The sequence below is a fragment of the Sus scrofa genome, unplaced genomic scaffold, assembly GCF_000003025.6.
Source record: "Sus scrofa isolate TJ Tabasco breed Duroc unplaced genomic scaffold, Sscrofa11.1 Contig1206, whole genome shotgun sequence".
NCBI classification, from domain to species: domain Eukaryota; kingdom Metazoa; phylum Chordata; class Mammalia; order Artiodactyla; family Suidae; genus Sus; species Sus scrofa.
The window spans coordinates 1072525-1089583 of record NW_018084833.1 but is presented as its reverse complement, the minus strand read 5'-3'; the positions used below and the strand labels follow the sequence as shown (position 1 = coordinate 1089583).

Sequence of the window (17059 nt, the reverse complement as noted above, 5' to 3'; positions counted from 1 at the left end):
CGCCCGGGGAGAGCTGTCCAGTGATGCGCACAGTGGTCAGTCTTGGCCAGCCAGCCAGGTGTGGGCTCTTGCTGGTGCCCACACTGTGGCTGTTCTGGAGAGACGGTACCTCCATGTGTCGGGTTGTGCGGTGTTTGGGGGCTTCTCTCACTCTGCCGCCTGCCCCCTTCGAGCTCCAGCTCTTCCTGCGAGGCCCCCACCCAGCAGGGGCCCTGGAGGCTGGGGAAGCAGCAGAGCCACCACCGAGGCTGCTCCGGCCCTGGCTGCGGCCCTGGCTTTCCTCCCTCACTCCCGTCTCTTCCTTCCCTCTCTCCCTACTTCCTTTCTTTCCTTTCTGTTTGCTCCTTTGCCCCCCCCACCCCCATCTTTGCACTAACTAGTGCCTTTGAGACTCTCCCTCCGGCAGGCCTGCTCCTCGGGTCAGGGCCGTGGAGGGACCATGGCTCTGGGCCTCCCTGGTCTCCTTCCTCCGTAGAGACATTGAAAATTATAGTCTAGGAGTTCCCGTCCTGACACAGCAGAAACTAGTCCAACTAGGAACGATGAGGTTGAAGGTTCGATCCCTGGCCTCGCTCAGTGGGTTAAGGATCCGGCATTGCCATGAGCTGTGGTGTAGGTCATAGACGTGGTTTGGATCTGGCGTGGCTGTGGCTGTGGTGTAGGCAGCAGCGGTAGCTCAGATTCGCCCCCTAGTCTGGGAACCTCTATGTGCTGCAAGTATGGCCCTAAAAGACAAAGAAAAAGAAAAGAAAACTATAGTCTATGACTGTGTTAGAATAAAGACGCGTCTAATACTCAGCCCTAAAAGTTCATTTATTCCTCTGGGTTTCTTTTTGATTTGAAAGCACTTCTGTGGTTTCCTAAGAGTCTATAGGGACTGGGTCCTAAGCTAGGGGCTGGGTGGACAATGGGACATGCACGGGCTCCGAGGGGTAGGGCTTGGCTGTGTCCACAGTATGCCGAAGTTCCTGGGCTGGGGATCGAACCTGCGCCACAGCAGCAACCCGAGCCACAGCAGTGACAATGCCAGATCCACTGCCAGACCCACTGAGTCACCAGGGAACTCTGAAAATTATTATTATTATTTTATGGCCACACCCGCAGCATATGGAAGTTCCCAGGCTAGGGGTCGAATCGGAGCTGCAGCTGCCAGCTAACACCACAGTCACAGCCACACGGGATCTGAACCTGTCTGCGACCTACACCACAGCTCACGGCAATGCTGGATTGTTAACCCACTGAGCGAGGCCAGGAATTGAACCCGCATCGTCATGGATACTAGTCAGGTTTGTTACTTCTGAGCCACGACAGGAACTTCTGAAAATATTATTTTTAATAATAATTAAAAAGCACAGTCCTGGTCTTAGCCCAAGCAGTGGGGGTGCAGCCTTCCCCACCCCTAACCCAGCCCAGCAAGCTCATAGCCTTTGGGGCAACCCAAGACCTGTAAATCTGGTTGGTTTGGAAGCTCCTGAAGCCCGCGTGAGTCATGGAGAGTCATGGAGCCTGCGAGGCATGGAGGTGTCGTGGGGAGATGGGAGGCAGCGGGCCAGGGGCGCGGGATCTCCTTTCTAAGAACCGCGGGCGTCAGGGGCGTCCAACCTTTGGTGGCTGATCTGGTGCTGGTCCCGCAGAGCCACTGGGCAGTCGGCCTCGCCCAGAGCGGACCCGGCGGCCTGACTGCAGACAGACAGTAGTCCGGGCAGTCGTCCCCTCCTCTGACTCTGAGTTAGAGAACATCGAACCCGGGCTCAGCTTGAGTCTGCAAGAGCCACCAGCGCACACCGTCATTTCACAGAGGACAGCTCCACTCAGCAGCCCAAGACCGCCCTCCCCTGCGGGCCGGCCAGGAGGGGTGGGGGAGCTGGCAGAGGGAACCCGGAAATCATCAGCAGATCCGGAGAGAGAGACAGAGACAGACAGACAGACGGAGAGGGAGAGAGTGGGGCCTGGTCCCCGGCTCAGGTCTCTTTGCTCACCCCACTCCTGACTGGCGCCTCCTTTAGGACTCAGCTCTGGAGCCCCCTCCTCCAGGAAGCCCTCCTGGGCTTCCCACGTCTGATGCTGCCTTTCTCTGTGGACGTGTCTCTCTGCCTCTGCCCCCAGCGTAATCCTCAGCTGTGCGTGTCTTGGGCTACGCAGGGCCGGGTGGAAACTGCACTCCCTTGAGCGCCTGCCCATTCCTTCTTAGCGACCAGCTGAACTGAAACCCGAGCCATGAGATGTGCCTGCCTGTTCTGCCCCCCCCCCGCCCCCCCGTTCAAGCTTCTCTGCCTCCCTACTTGCCCTTGAGTCTGGGGTCCCCAGCCCTCCAGGACCCCCGTCTTTGGGAAAGGGAATGACAAGGGCTGAGCACATGCACCAGGGCCTGGGGGGCACCAGGGCCTTGAGCTGAGGCAGCAACAGTTCCATGTGGCGAGGGCATCCCTGGCCAGCAGGGGGTGGGCGCCAGGACTCAGGGGCTGCCAGCCACCTATCTTGAGGCATGAGGACAGGCCAGCAAGCCAGACTGCACCTTCTCCACGTCCCAGGAGCCCTGGTGGGGCCGGGACAGCACCAGGCTGGCCACCTCCCTTGGGCACCCCCTTCCTCCACCTCCTCCCGCCCCCATGCCCACCCACACGGGGGCATCGTGGCCAAGGGCCCAAAACCCCATGAGCTCAGCCCACCAGGCAGATGCTGTGCGCGGGGCTGGGATTTGCACGTGGGCAGGTGGACAACCAGTGTTTCTGGAGGAGCAGCCCTGGGCGGGCGGGGACCCCTCCCTCCTGTCCTTTGCACTTACACGTCGCTACTCTGACCAGTCCCGAGTCCCCGGGTCCCGGGATCTTCCTCGGTCCCCTCCACCCACATGCTTGCAGTCTGATCCTGCCCTTGACCTATGGGGGCCCCGTGGATCCAAATCGGAGGCTGGGAGGGACCACGCCTGTGCCAGGAGGGACCCCGCAGAGCTGGAGGCAGGGAAGGGCTCGGCCCAGCCATAGCCTCGGGCTGGTGTGGCCCAGTGCTCAGGCCACAGCTGCGGGCATCTGCCTTTGGGGCCAGGCCTGCCTGCCTGCTCCCCACTCACCGGCTCCAAGCGATAAGAGGAGGCCTCGGGCGACTTCCGCTTCTCAGATTCCAGAATCTGGTTTGGTTTTGTTTTTGCAGTAGGCAGGTCCCTCGTGTCTATAGCACCAACCCGCAGTGGGCTGCATGGTAGCCCCCCAAAAGAGCATTCTTATCCTCACCCCTGGAACCTGTGAATGAGACCTATTCAGAAAAAGGGTCTTCCCTTGAAGCTCCTGCTGTGGCTCAGCGGAAACGAATCCAACTGGTATCCATGAGGACTCGGGTTCCATGCCTGGCCTCACTCCAGCACTGCCGTGAGCTGTGGTGTGGGTCACAGATGCAGCTCAGATCCCACGTTGCTGTGGCTCTGGTGTAGGCCGGCAGCTGTAGCTCCAATTGGACCCCTAGCCTGGGAGCCTCCGGTGGCCCTGAAAAGACCAAAAGGAAAAAAAAAAAAAAAAAAAGGGGGTCTTCCCTTTTTAAGGTGGAAATCTTAAGATGGAGAGAGAGCACCCTGGCTTCTCTGGGGGCCCCAAATCCATGAGCAGTGTCCTCAGAGGAGATGCACAGGAACAGACAGACCCGGGAGAAGACGGCGGAGACGGGAGCCACGCTGCACCTGCTGCCGAGCGGAGGCCGGAGGCCGGGAGGAGGAGCCGGAGGGACAGGAGGCCCCTCGCCGGGAGCCTGCAGATGAGCCGGCTCTGCCACTCCTGGGGTTTGGACTGGCCTCCAGGATGGGGAGACTGGATTCTGGCTTTAGAAGTCACACATTGTTATGTGGCCCCAAGGAAACACTCATGTCACCTTCTGTGCTGGTTCCAGAACACAGAAGGTGAGACAGGCCAGGAGCCCCTCCCGGGGACCTCGCAGCCCCGGGCATGAGAGGGACACAGAGCCTGGGTGCCAGCGTGGGGGCGGGGCAGCAGCCGGCTGGGCCGGTGAGGCCGCTGCAATCAGGGCCGGCTTCCTGTAGAAGGTGAGAGGGCCTGAAGGGTGAATACCAGGACGAGGTGGAGGAGAGCGTTGCAGGAATGAGGAAGTGCTGGTACACGGGCCAGAAATGAACCAAAAAGTTCGATGCGTCTGGAATGTCCTCGCAGCAGGGGCCTGGAGAGGGGGAGCCGGTGGGGCTGGTCCCCTGGGGCTTCCTGCTCCTGCCTAGGACTGGGGACTGACCTTATTCCCAGAGGCCCAGGGTTCTTTTAAAACGACTCCCGACCCTCCTGCCCTCTTTCTCCAGGACATTCTCCCGGGATTCTTTTCCGAGCGTCCGGCTCCAAAAGCACCGTGTGCTCACGATCTCTTGCTGTGTCACAAAGGACCCGCAAACTCAGCAGCTTAGAACAGCTCATGGTTCTGTGGGCCGGGACCCCGGGAGCAGCTGAGCCCTGCAGCCTTGGCACAGTCAGAATGTCAGCCGGGCTCGCTGAAGTGGAGCTGGGCGGGGGGGTGCAGGTGCCGGCACGTGGCCCTGGCTCTGGGGGGAGGCCTCAGTTCCTGGCCTCCCCCAGCATGGCAGCCAGCATCCCCCAGAGCCTGTGACCTGAGAGCCAGGCCGAGCAGCGTCCCTGGAGGTCACCCTCCCCAGTGCTCCCACTGTGTCCGGAGGGAGGGTCCCAGGCTGCCCGGATGCCTGGCATCCCAGTCCCAAAGGACGAGTCGGGTCTACACCAGGAGGCTGCTCGGGGATTAAACCACAACAGGAGACGCTGAGGTTAGACCCCAAGCAGAACTTTCTTCCTGTGCCCCAAACACAGGAGCACATTTCTCAGCAGATTCTCACAGGAGGCCCAAGTCATAGGACGAGTGCTTCGCGCTTTGCAGACGGCCCGCCTGGTCACCAGCTCCAGCAGCGCCTCCAAGTCTCACGCGGCTGCGATGGGCCGGGACTGGGGCCGGGGCTGATGGCAGCGCAGCCCTCTACGGCCCACTACTGCGGCTCGCCCTGGGCCTAGCGCCACCGGCCTGATGCCAGGCTGAGGTGCCCTGACGCTTTTATTCAGGCTCACTGGTCCCCCCCCTCGCTCCATCCTTCCAGCCCCCCCCCCACCTTCTCCACCCCCACCCTGAGCCCCTGCCGGCCTTACCAGAGCTCCCTGAGCAAGGAAGCAGTCACTGTCCTGCAAGGTCCTGGTCTGGGCCCAGGTCCAGCCGGCCTCGGGGGGTGGGGGGGCAGAGGACGCTGTGGACTCAGCAGCACGGAGGGCCGCAGGGTCGTGCGTGGCCTGAGCCTGCACCCTCATGGCCAGTGTTCCCAGGCCGCGTGTTCAGTCAGCTCCCCTGGGCTCTGTGTGTGTGTGTGTGTGTGTGTGTGTGTGCGTGCGCGCGCACGTGCACTCGCGCACATGCTCACAGGTGCCTGCACGCCCAGCCCCGGGCTGGGGTGAGGATCCAGCAGCCATCAGGACCGGACACAGGCAGGCCCAGCCCAGCAGCAGGGCCTCAAGGGCCCATGGAGGGCCCAGCGCTGATGGCCGAAGGGAGTGGGGGTCGGGGGCGATGGGAAGCCGGCATCAGGTCAGGAGGGCCTCTGCGGGAGGGGCGCGTGGGCTGGGACCCACGCAAAGGGGAGGGGAGGGACGTGGGTGGAGCCCCTGGCCGAGGGAGGGAAGGCCGCGTTGGCAAAGGCTCTGAGGCAGCAGGGAGCAGATGCATTGTGGGGGCTGAAAGAGGAAGGCGGGGTGAGGGTGGGGTCGCTGAGAAGGGCAGTCTGCAGCCCAGATGGGAGGAGGGAAGCAGGCAGGAGGCCGAAGCCCCCCAGCACGGCACCCCTGCCCGTCCTCACGGTTCGGGCTGCCCACCCCCATCAGCAGCCGCGCCTGACAAGCGGGGGGGGGGGGGGGCTGTGGCTCTTCCTCAGCTCCCCCCGGGGCGGAGGTCCGTGCGGCTTTATCCTGGAAAGCCGCTGCATCTTGGATCCCGCGCTGCTGCGGCTGTGGTGTAGGCCAGTGGCTGCAGCTCCAATTCGACCCCTAGCCGGGGAACGTCCATAGGCCGCAGACGCAGCCCTAAAAAAAGCAAAAAGAAAAGCCTTTGACCCAGAAATGTCACTGTGGGAGCCTGTCCAAAGTTAATGATTAAGGCCAGGCGTGGATGTAGCTGGTCACTCGCACAGCCTCGTTAGAGAGACGTTGGCACATCCTAGATGCCCATCGAGAGGCGCCTGACAACGCGAATCGAGGGGCATCCAGGTGACTGAACGTTGTGCAAACATTAAAATAGCGCGATGGCCCCGGGCCCTCAACCTGCGGAGGCTTCTCAGGGGAACCACGTCCCACGGGATCCTTAACCTGCTGAACTCCCCACGTGTGTCTTTTTTATTGAGGTGAAATACATATAACATAAAATTAACCATTGGTTTGGTTTGGTTTGGGGGGAGGCTGTGCCCACAGCTGACAGAAGTTCCTGGACCAGGGATCAAACCCATGCCACAGCAGTGACCATGCTGGATCCTTAATGGCTAGGCCACCAGGGAACCCCAAAATTTACCATTTGAAATTATACAATTCAGTGGCTTTTTTTGTGTGTGTGTGTGTGTTTGTCTTTTTCTAGGGCCGCACCCACAGCACATGGAGGTTCCCAGGCTAGGGGTCGCATCGGAGACCAGAGCCACAGCAACGCGGGATCTGAGCCGTGTCTGCGACCTACACCACAGCCCACGACAATGACGGATCCTTAACCCATGAGCGAGGCCAGGGATCGAACCTGCAACCTCATGATTCCTGGGCGGATTCGTTAACCACTGAGGCACGGCGGGAACTCCAGTGGCCTTTTCTCAGTACAGTCCCAATGCTCTGCCATCAGCACCTCCATGGAGTTCCAGAACGTTTTCATCACGCCCAAAGGAGACCCTGCACCCAGGAGGCACTCATTCCTTAGCCCCCTCCCCCAGCCCCTGGCAGCCACCAGCCCGACTTCTGTCTCTAAAGATTTTTCTATTCTGGGAGTTCCCGTTGTGGTGCATTGGAAAAGAATCCCACTAGGAAGCATGAGGTTGAGGGTTCGATCCCTGGCCTTGCTCCCTGGCGTTGCCGTGAGCTGTGGTGTAGGTTGCAGATGCAGCTTGGATCTGGTGTTGGTGTGGTTGTGGGGTAAGCCAGCGGCTACAGTTCCGATTCAACCCCTAGCCTGGGAACCGCCATATGCCATGGGTGCGGCCCTAACAAAGCAAAAAAAAAAAGAAAGGTTATTCTATTCTGGATATTTCACATGCATGGACTCTCCTGTAGGTGCCTTTTGTGTCTGGTTTCTTTTACATAAAAGGCTCTCGGTGCTCATCTGTGTGGCTCTGCGGGTCAGAACTTCACCCCTCCTCCGGCCGAAGGGTGCAGGATGGACAGTGGAATTCATTCCATTTGGCCAAGAAGGGCCCGCTCCTCCCTGGGTGGACATTTGCCTGCGCTCCTTACACTGAGCATCGGAGCCCCCGGTGAGACCGGGTGAGTGGGACGCAGGGCCGCCCACGGGCACTTCTCTCCCGGCCGCCTCCCTGCGATCCTCCGCCCCCACCTTCTTTCTACACAGCAGACCTTCAGGATCTATGAGACGAAAGCCGAGAGCTTACTAAGAGCTCAGAGCACCACTAAGGCAGATGAGGGCAACGGCCCGGGTTCTGGGCTCTCTCGGTCACTACCATGGAGACCGGTATGTACCGACCTTGGTGTTGCAAAATGCGCGTTCCGGGTCTGCCCATGGTCGGCTGCCTCAGGGCCCGCACGGTCTGTTCCTCTGCCCGCCCTCCCCCCCTCCCTCCTCCTCCCTGCCCCCTCCTTAGATCTTGATGCCGATATCGCCTTCCCCAGAACACCTGTCGGCTGGGACCTGCGGGACCCCTGACCTCCGTCCAAGGTCACTGGGGTCTGGAGCCGTGGGATGAGCTGTGCCTGGAAGGCCATCTGCCCAGGGCCCAGGTCTCCTTTTCCCCATTTTCCTCACGACATGCTTGTGCCCGAGACTGACAAGTTCCAGACCTCTGGGGTCGCTTGGTGCAGAAAAAGACTACATTTCCCAGCACACTTTGCAGCAAGAGCATGCGACTGAGATCCGGCCAATGGGGTGTGAGCAGAAGAGGTAAGCTGCTCTAGGTCCTCTCTTTAAAGGGAAAGTCATGCTCTTCGGGTCCCTTTTGCTCTTCCTTCTTGGGGGAGAGTGGAGGTGATGTTTGGAGCCGGAGCAGCCGTTTGGGACTGCAAGACAGAAACCACATCCCGAGACGTGCGCCCAGAGAACGTCTCCAAGGGGGTCTCCGATCGCCCTCGGATGCCGACCCTCCGCGGGCTACGTGAAAGATAAACACACTTCTATTTCTATTTTACGGTCCCTTGGTAAAACCTGCTGTATGTTCACTGACTCTTGGGCTGTTTCCGAGGAGGTAGCTGTTGGGTCTGTGTATGGGGTTGGATGGTGACCCCGAGGTTCACATTCACCCAGAGCTTCAAATGCGGCCGCTTTGCAAAGAGGGTGTTTGAAGACACAAAACCAGAGGAAGGAGACGGGGATGGGGCACGTGCTGACAGAGGCAGAGTTCGGAGTGTCACACGGCAAGCCAAGGAAGCCCAAGGATAGCCGGCAACCAGAGGCTGGGAGGGTCAGGGAAGCTTTCGCCCCTGGAGCCACTTCGGAGGGGGTGCTGCCCTGCTGACACCTGGCTTTCGGACTTCTGGCCTCCAGAGCTGGAGCATAGATCTCTTTTGTCTAAAGCCACGGAGTCTGCACCTTTTCTTTACAGCACCCATAGGGAACCAAGGCAGCCTGCCGCTTGGAAAATTACACATTAAAGACACCCCTATTTGGGGTCCTGATAGAGTAAGGAAGAACAGATCTGAATCCACATTGGATCTGTTTCTTTTACTTTAACCTTGTAGCCTATTGCTTTGGCTACAAATTAATCAAGAAAGGAATGTTGCCAACAGCCTGAAATATACAGGAGGGCTCATTCTCAGGCTCCTACCTTTAAGGGTGTAACACTTTCCCCTTCACCTTGAGATAAAAAGTTGCAGAACAGGAAATAACAGTTGTCTTGTTAGAGCTTCACAGGAACATCACCACCTTAGACACCTACGGGGACAGCTGCAAGAACAAAGGATTCCCGCAGCAACGATTGCGGCAACCAACCACGCCCCATCCCTTTTTAGTCGAGAAGAAGCTTGAGTTCCAACACCTGGTAAATTGGTTCTTTGGGACCAGAGTCCACCATCTTCCCCTCCCAGGCTCCACCTGGACCCATCACAGCATTGCCATGGTGATGCCCAGCATGACAGAGGGGCACACGGAATGGACTTGGTATTTCTGATGGAGCACTGACCACTGCATGCCGGACGGGACTTCTGCCCCACTGATGGGCAGGATTCCTCTCACAGTCAGGCTCGGGGGCCCTTTGCACAGAGTTTGATCCCGAGCCTGGCATGCAGACTCCATCAGACTTGGACCCTCTCAGTGCTGCGGCCGTGCCTTGCCCCGTGAGGCTGACACCCCTCCAGGTCAAGATGCCACTCTTCCAAGCCCAACAGTGGACTCCAGCCCCACCACCCGGGCTCCCAGCACTAAGTGGTGTCACGTGTTCCGCTTCATTGGCAGGCTGGCCTGATGCTTCTTCATCACAATCTCCACTCCACAGTGGGCAGGGGTCAAGGTGCCAGAGGCCCTTCCTTGCGCCCCAGAGCCCACAGCCACTGGCGACGCAGAGCCTCGCAATGGCCTTCTCCACAGCTCACTTAGAAGACTGCTCTCTCCTTCATCCCCTCCTCCTGGACCACACACCTTAGCAGGCAGCTCGGTCACTGACTGTGTCGGTCCCAGAGAGGAGCCCCTCTTCGGTCTCCTTGGAAATGACCCAGACGAAAGGATGGGGGTGGGCCTGGGTCGATCCTTTGGGGATGTTCAGGATTTCACCCTGACCCTCCCAGGCAGGTGCTTGTCTTTGCTCCCAGGGGGCCCCCTGGCCAGCCTGGGTGGTCTGCAAGGGGATCGAGGGGATGCAAGCGGAACTCGGTCCAGCCACCTGAACTCCCAGGGGACAGTCCTGGCCATCCAGCCAAGTATAATGACTCTTTACCTGAGGACACCGGCTGCCGGGGGCGGGTGGGGGGCCTGTGGTCCAAAGTGTGGGTGCAGTGGGTCTCCAAACGTTTTGTTTTGTTTTGTTTTGAACAGCTGAGTATCAACTTACGAAAACGTTGGACTTAACGATCTGCCAAGGGGACTTCAACCTCGACCCCGGGTTCGGTACTGATGGACGACGTCTGCGGAACAAGCTCAGAGGACCCACGCAGGTGCAGGTCAGGGAGTCGCGTGTGGATCCTCATCTGAGCACGATCCCGAGGATCTGAGCCGTCACCACAGGGATTCGCAGTCTCGGCGATTCGCAGTCTCGGCGATTCGCAGTCTCGGCGGGCATCCAAACGGGTCCTTTCACTTTGCGCCTCTGCTCAGGTCAGCAGGTACCTTCTCCCAAGACTTCATGTCGTGGCTGCTGAGGGCGATTCCTACCTGGGGATGGCGACCTCCGGCTCCAAGGGAGTCTTTCCAGCCTCTTTAAAAGCCACGGCTGCGGCGCAGCTTCCTGACCGAATCATTCTGCAGAGAGAGCCGACAGCGGTGAGTCAGGAGTGGGAGCAGGGGCCCGAGGCTCTGCAGAACTCCCGTTTGTGTAATTTTTTAATTTTTAACATTTATTTTATTTTTTTCTTTGTCAGGCCGCACCTGTGGCATATGGAAGTTCCCAAGCAAGGGGTCGAATCGGAGCATCCAGCCCATGCCACAGCCACAGCCAGAGCAACAAAGATCCAAGCTACATCTGTGACCTCCGCTACAGCTTCCAGCAACAGTCGATCCTTAACCCACTGAGCGAGGCCAGGGATCGAACCCACATCTTCCTGGATACTAGTTGGTTTTGTTACTGCTGAGCCACGACGAGAACTCCTGTATCATATTTTAGATTCATACAAATGATATCATATGGTACATATGGTATTCATCTTTCCTTTTCTGCCATCCTTTGCTTCATATGAGCATTTCTAGGTCCATCCATGTTGCTGAAAATGGCACTATTTCCTTCTCTTTGTGGCTGAGTAGTATTCGATTGTGTATATGTTCCACATTTTTCTCTGTTCATCTACTGTTGGACATTAAATCATTTCCATGTATTGGCTATTGCAAATAAACATACAGGTACATATATCTTTTCAAATTAAAGTTTTGTCAAGATGTATGCCCAGGGAGTTCCTGCCGTGGTGCAGTGGTTAACGAATCTGACTAGGAACCATGAGGTTGCAGGTTCGATCCCTGGCCTCGCTCAATGGGTTAAGGATCCGGCGCTGCTGTGAGCTGTGGTGTAGGTTGCAGACGCGGCTCGGATCCTGTGTTGCTGTGTCTCTAGCATAGGCCGGTGGCTGCAGCTCTGATTAGTCCCCTAGCCTGGGGACCTCCATATGCCGCGGGAATGGCCCTAAAAAAAGCAAAAAGACCAAAAAAAAAAAAAAAAAAAAAAAAAGGATATATGCCCAGGAGTAGGAGCTGGATCATATGGTCGTTCTATTTTAAGCCATACTGTTCTCCACAGTGGCTGCACCAATTTACATTCCCACCGACATGTAGGAAGTTTCCCTTTTCTCCACATCCTCTCCGGCATTTATTTTTATTTATGTATTTATTTATTTATTTATTTAGTCTTTTTGCTATTTCCTGGGCTGCTCTCGCAGCATATGGAGGTTCCCAGGCTAGGAACTGAATTGGAGCTGTAGCTGCCGGCCTACACCACAGCCACAGCAACGCGGGATCCGAGCCACGTCTGCAACCTACACCACAGCTCACAGCAATACTGGATCGTTAATCCACTGAGCAAGGGCAGGGATCGAACCCGCAACCTCATGGTTCCTAGTCGGATTCGTTAACCACTGCGCCACGACAGGAACTCCATCATTTATGATGTGTAGACTTGTGTGTGTGTGTGTGTGTGTGTGTGTCTTTTTAGGGCTGCTCCCACAGCATCTGGGAGTTCCCAGGCCAAGGGTTGAATCAGAGCTACAGCTGCCAGCTACACCACAGCCATAGCAAGGCCAGATCTGAGCCATGTCTGCAACCTACACCACAGCTCACAGCAACGCCAGATCCTTAATCCATTGATCAAGGCCAGGAATCGAACCCACATGCTCATGGATACCAGTTGGGTTCCTTACTGCTGAACCACGATGGGAACTCCCTGTATAGACCGTTTAATGATGGCCATTCTGACCGGTGTGAGATGGTCCCTCACTGTAGATTTGATGTGTGTTTCGCTGATAATGAGCGATGCTGAGCATCTATCTTTTCATGTGCCTGTTGGCCGTCTGTATGTCTTCTTTGGAGAAATGTCTGTTTAGATCTTTTGCCCATTTTTTTCATTGGGTTCTTTGGTTTTCCTTATTGGGTTATATGAGCTATTTGTACATTTTGGAAATTAGCCGTCGTTGGTCACAAGTCCCATTTGTTTATTTTTGCTTTTATATCTATTGCCTTGGGAGACTGACCTAAGAAAACATTGGCAGGATTTACGTCAGAGAATGTTTAGTCTATGTTCTCTTCTAGGAGTTTTATGGTGTCATGTCTTTTTTTTTTTTTTTTTTTTTTTTTGTCTTTTTTCCATTTCCTGGGCCACTCTCGCAGCATAGGGAGGTCCCCAGGCTAGGGGTCTAATCAGAGCTGTAGCCACCGGCCTACGCCAGAGCCACAGCAATGCAGGATCTGAGCCACATCTGCAACCTACACCACAGCTCACAGCAGCGCCGGATCCTTAACCCACTGAGCGAGGCCAGGGGTCGAACCCACAACCTCATGGTTCCTAGTGGGATTCGTTCACCACTGTGCCACGACGGGAACTCCTAGTGTCATGTCTTAATGTTTAAGTTTTTCAGCCATTTTGAGTTTATTTTGTTGTGTGGGGTGAGGGAATGTTCTAACTTCATTGCTTTACATGAGGCTGTGCAGTTTTCCCAGCACCAGTTGCTAAAGAGACTGTCTTAGCTCCCACTGTGGCTCAGAGGTTAACAAATCCCACTAGGAACCATGAGGTTGCAGGTTGGATCCCTGGCCTCGCTTAGTGGGTTAAGGATCCGGCGTGGCCGTGAGCTGTGGGGTAGGTCACAGACATGGCTCGGATCCTGCATTGCTGCGGCTGTGGTGTAGGCTGGCAGCAGCTACAGCTCCAATTGGACCCCCAGCCTTGGAACCTCCCTATGCTGCAGATGCGGCCCTAGAAAAGACAAAAAAAAAAAAAAGGCTGTCTTTTTCTCCACTGTATATTCTTGCCTCCTTTGTTGAAGCTTAAGTGACCACAGGTATGTGGGTTTATTTCTGGGCTCCGTATTCTGTTCCATGGATCCACATTTTTTTGTTTGTTTGTTGTTGTTTTGTTTTTGCTTTTTGGGGCCACACCTGCGGCATATGGAGGTTCCCAGGCTAGGGGTCAAATCAGAGCTACAGCTGCTGGTCTATATCGCAGCCACGGCAAGGCCGGATCTGCTGCCTCTTTGACCTGCACCACAGGTCACAGCAATGTCAGAGCCTTAACCCGCTGAGCGAGGTCAGGGATCGAACCCACAGCCTTATGGTTCCTAGTCAGATTCGTTTCTGTTGAGCCACAAAGGGAACTCCCACATTTGTTTTTATGCCAATACCATGCTATTTTGTTTACTGTAGCTTTGTAGTATTGGCTGAAGTCTGGGAGGTTATGCTGCCAGCTTTTGTCCTTTTTCCTGTGGATGTGCTTTGGCACTTTGGGGTCTTTTATGCTTCCATTTCAGGATTATTTGTTCTAGTTCCATGAAGTATCTTGGGTAACTCGATAGGGGGATTGCATTAAACCTGTAGATTACTTTGGGTGATGTGGCCATTTTAACAATATTAATTCCTCCAATCCAAGAGCACACATGGCAGTTTGAACTAGGATATTTTACTGTAAGAATTACTGACTGGACCAGGGGGTTGGCATGAAGAGCAGACACAAGGTGTACCCTGTGGGGCTGAGCTGGAGTCCCACTCCCAGGCTGAGATCCTGTTGGGAGGGTACAGCTGTGGCTCACAGGATGGCAGAGAAGCCACTGTGGTGTCTGCAGAATTGGAGGAAACCTGCCCTCTGGAACTTGCTGGAAAACCCCTCTCTGGGTGTGGTGAATCCCAGAGGTCTGCTACGAAGACCTTCATGGGGCTCATCTTTTCAGCAAATGTGCTGGAGCAACTGGATACTCATGTGCAAAAAACCACAAACAAAATCCCAAAACCCCAAAGCAAAACACTGCCTTGATCTATACCTTGCACGATATTCAAAAATTAGCTCAAACTGATCATTGACCTGAATGTAAAACCTAGTACTATAGAACGCTTAGAAGAAGACAAGAAGAAAATCTTTGTGACCCTGGCTTGAGTTCGGCAAAGATTTCATAGATTTGACACATGTGAACCATAAAAGGAAAAAAATGGACACGTCGGACCTCATCGACATTAAACCTGGTCCTCTTTGGAGTTCCCACTGTGGTCCAGCAGGCTAAGGATTCGATGCCATCTCTGCAGCAACTCAGGTCGTCCGTGAGGTGCTGATTTGGTCCCGGCCTGATGCAGTGGGTTAAGGATCTGGCGTTGCCAAAGCTGTGGCGCAAGTCACAGGTGCAGCTCAGGTTCGATCCCTGACCTGGGAACTGCCATATCTTCTATACATCACAGGTGCGGCCATTAAAAACAACAACAACAACAAAACAAGACAAAGCCAAAAAAACAAAAACAAAAACAAAAACAAAAAAAACCAGGGTTTCCCTCCTGGCTCAGCGGTTAAGAACCTGATATAGTGTCATGAGGATGCAGGTTCCATCCCTGGCCTCTCTCAGTGGGTTAAGGATCCAGCATTGCTGCAAATTGTGGCATAGTTTGCAGATGAGGCTCAGATTTGACTCCTAGCCCGGGAACTTCCATATGTCGCAGGTGCATCCGTAAAAAGAAAAAACAACAACAACAACAAAAAAAAACTTGTCCTCTTCAAAAGGCATTGTCAAGAAAAATGAAAGACGTGCCACAGACAGGAAATCCTTGTCAATCACATATTTGATAATGTGCCGGTACCCAGAGGACTGGCCAAAGACCCAGAAGGCCAGCCTTGAAGAAACAGAGAGAAGGAAAGCCACGAATCCCCCGTCTACAGGCGGTACTGAAAGGGCAGAAGGAGAACTTGTCTGCTGAGCGAGCTACTGGGCTGAACTGGGTCCACTTTCCCAACATGTAATGATGCCAACATGCACGGACACCAGGCTGCAGTGAAGCCATGCGCAGAACAGTGTGGAGCATCCTTAAAACCCGGAGGTAGAGCTGTGGTCCAGCAGTCCCACTCCTAGGCTTCTATCTAGAAAAGACCAAAACTCTAGTTTGAAGGGATGTGTGCACCCCAGTGTTTATAGAAGCACTGTAGTAGCCAAGGTGCGGGGGCACCCTAGGTGTCCATTGGCAGAGAGGTGGATGGAGAAGACGCGGTGTATGTAACTGCAGTCGAGGGCTGCTCGGCCATGGAAGAGAAGGAGGTGGAGTGGGTCAGACGGAGAAAGACAGATCTCATGTGGCATCAGTGTGTGGAATCTTTCGTCTTTTTTTTTTTTTTTTTTTTTTTTTTGGCTGCCCCACAGCATATGGGTTCTTGGATCAGGGATCAGATCCAAGCCACAGTTGTGACCCATGCTGCAGCTGCAGCAACCTCAGAACCTTTAACCCGCTGCGCTGGGCCAGGGATCGAACCTGTGTCCTGGTGCTGCAGAGATGCCGCCAATGCTGTTGTGCCCCAGCAGGAACTCCTGTGTGTGTGGAATCTTGAAGGATGATGCAGATGAACTTGTTTGAGATCAGAGATAGACTCTTAGATTTCAAGGGCAAACTTAGGGTTGCCAAGCGGGAGGGGGCAGGGGAGGGCTAGATGGAGAATTGGGGACTGGCAGGCACACACTACTTTTCGTAAAACAGATAAAGGACAAGGACCTACTGTACAGCACAGGGGGTTATATTCACTATCTTGTAATAACCTGTAAGGGAAAATAATCTGAAAATTATACATGTATGTTTGTGTGTGTATATATAAAACAGAATCACTGCTGGATCCCTAAAACTAACACAATATTGTAAATCAACTATACGTCAATAAAAGCAAAATAGAAAGTTCTCCTGTGGCACAGCAGGTCAAGAATCCAACGGCGTCACTGCAGCAGCTTGGGTTTCTGCTGTGGCCTGGATTCCACCCTGGGTCCATGTATCTCAGGCACCCCCCCCCCCCGAAAAAAGACTGGTATCTAGAAGATACAAAAGAATTCTCAAAACTCAACCAACAAGGAAACAAACAATACCCCCAAAATGGGCAAAAATTCTAAATAGACACAAGTTGCAACTAAGACAAAAAATCTTCAGCATCATCAGTCCTTAGGGAAATTCAAATAACCACAAAGAGACACCATCGCACACTCCCTAGAAAGGCTAGAATTTACAAACGGCCACTAGCAAGCGCTGCCGAGGACGTGGTACAACTAGAACCCCCACCCCTGGGCTGAGATGGAAAAGCTGCAGCCAGAAGCTCCTGGCAGCTGAGGTGCTGAAGTTAAACCTTCCCTGTCCAGACGCGGGACCTCCCTGCTCCCCAGTGAAAATGATAACTCCCGCAGAGGCCTGACTGCAGGCTGCAGGGCAGCTCTGTTCCTGACCCCGGAAGCCAGAATCATCTCCACGGGCCCTGGGGTGTCTGGCTGATCAAGCTGGTGCCTGCCTGGTGGCCTGAGTCCCAGCTGGCAAGGAGGGGTTGCTGAATTTCCAGGGCGCTCTGCCCAGCGACAGAGGCCAGACCTGAAGGCTGTTTGCTTTAATTCCATTTAGGCGCCGCGCAGGGGACGAGGCAGAGCTTACGGGGCTGGGCCGCCGGGAGGCCTTGAAAAAAGAGGGGGTACGGGTCTGCAGCCTGAAAGTGGTGGGGAGCACCGGGCTGGGCGTGTAAATACTGGCAGAGCTGCCC

General features: G+C 55.2%; 1 long non-coding RNA gene and 1 pseudogene across 3 annotated transcripts; both read right to left on the bottom strand.

Annotated features, from left to right (window-relative positions):
* Positions 1-1260: 1260 nt before the first annotated feature.
* Positions 1261-6400, bottom strand: LOC106507749. Of its 3 annotated transcripts, none has more exons than XR_001303990.2 (3): positions 5142-6400; positions 1980-3239; positions 1261-1762 (listed from the first exon to the last, which is right to left on the bottom strand). It is a non-coding gene; the product is annotated as an uncharacterized LOC106507749 (long non-coding RNA). The 3 variants fall into 3 exon arrangements; XR_001303991.2 differs by having other exon boundaries at positions 1261-1724; XR_002340961.1 differs by having other exon boundaries at positions 1261-2203; positions 3071-3239.
* A 1292-nt stretch (positions 6401-7692) lies between these two features.
* Positions 7693-10778, bottom strand: LOC110258065 (annotated as a pseudogene).
* Between the last annotated feature and the right edge of the window lie 6281 nt (positions 10779-17059).